At 19.6% G+C, this 887-nt stretch overlaps 1 pseudogene; it reads left to right on the forward strand.

Moving 5' to 3' along the window:
• The first annotated feature begins 204 nt into the window (after nt 1–204).
• LOC132931326 (cytochrome c oxidase subunit 2-like) lies at nt 205–887 on the forward strand (annotated as a pseudogene).

The raw sequence follows: 887 nt of genomic DNA on the forward strand, positions 1-887 counted from the left end.
ATTTTAATTTATTGTATTTGAAATAGAATTTTTTTAAAAAAAACAACTATTTTTAAATTAAATTTAAGAAATTCTATTGAATGAATTCATAATTTACCACCCTTAGAACATTCATATTCAGAATTACCTCTAATTATTAATTTCTAATATGGCAGAAACTATATGCAATGAACTTAAAATTCATTTATAAAGAATAATCTTTTTTTAGAAATTATAACTTGAATAAAACTAAGATTTCAAAATAGTAATTCACCACTAATAGAACAATTAATTTTTTTTCACGATCATACAATTTTCATTATTATTATAATTATAACAACAATTACTTATATAATAATTTTTATTATAAAAAATAAATTTATTAATATTAAAATCTCTGAAAATCAAATAATTGAATTTATCTGAACTACAACTCCACCAATTATTTTAATTTTTATTGCTATACCTTCACTTCACCTACTATACTTAATAGATGAAATTAAATGCCCAATTTTAACAATTAAAATTTTTGGTCATCAATGATTCTGATCATATGAATATTCAGATTTTTCAAATATTGAATTTGAATCTTATATAATAAATGAATTAAATAAAGAAAATTTTCGATTAATTGAAGTAGATAATAAAACTATTATCCCATTTAAATTTAATATTCGACTCTTAATTTCGTCAGACGATGTAATTCATTCATGAACAATTCCAAGTTTAGCTATTAAAATTGATGCAATCCCAGGACGAATAAATCAAATTAATCTTTTTATAAATCGACCAGGAATATACTTTGGACAATGCTCAGAAATTTGTGGTATTAATCACAGATTTATACCTATTCAAATTGAATCAATTAATTTAAATAAATTTATTTATTGAATTAAAAATTTTTAATT

The sequence above is a fragment of the Rhopalosiphum padi genome, unplaced genomic scaffold (assembly GCF_020882245.1).
Source record: "Rhopalosiphum padi isolate XX-2018 unplaced genomic scaffold, ASM2088224v1 scaffold1, whole genome shotgun sequence".
NCBI classification, from domain to species: Eukaryota; Metazoa; Arthropoda; class Insecta; order Hemiptera; family Aphididae; genus Rhopalosiphum; species Rhopalosiphum padi.